Below are 636 nucleotides of genomic sequence, written 5' to 3'. Positions count from 1 at the left end.
AATAACGAATACTTGTTGAATTTGATGATTCATGTTCTTTCATATTTGCAATCTCTTTTGACACATGATTCCTAAGAATACTTTTCTCAAGAAAAGTATTTATAAAAATATCACAATTCTTTGGTAATGTGTAAATTTGGACAGATTTTCCTTATGCAATTTATAATTAATAGTCATGCTCATAACATTTGAATCATCAAAACATTCCGATAATCCATCATAATCACGAATAGTCCTATCATCTATCATATAAAAATAATAATTTCCTTCCAAAATATCAAATTCTAGTGAAATAAAATTGTAGCAATCATAAACAGAACAAAAAAAAAAGAAAATAATATACTCCACATGAAGAGGAATTAGAAATAAAACATGGCTATAATATCACCTCATTGAATAAAAAAATATTATGAAAGTGAAAGAAAAAAGGAAATTAAAAAAAGAAGAAGAATGTACTTGGCTAAGGTGAAATCTCACAAATCAAAACAGTACTTTGTTAAATCATGTACTTAAAAGCAGGCAAAGAAAAAAGTTAGTATATTATTTATTTTTGCTGTTACTGGGAAACAAAAGTTGAAAGTGGGATGTATATTAAAATAAGATTGTGTTGCCCGTGCTATGCACGGGCCCAATAAT

The sequence above is a fragment of the Solanum tuberosum genome, unplaced genomic scaffold, assembly GCF_000226075.1.
Source record: "Solanum tuberosum cultivar DM 1-3 516 R44 unplaced genomic scaffold, SolTub_3.0 scf00159, whole genome shotgun sequence".
Lineage (NCBI taxonomy): Eukaryota > Viridiplantae > Streptophyta > Magnoliopsida > Solanales > Solanaceae > Solanum > Solanum tuberosum.
Note: the sequence above shows the minus strand (reverse complement) of the source record.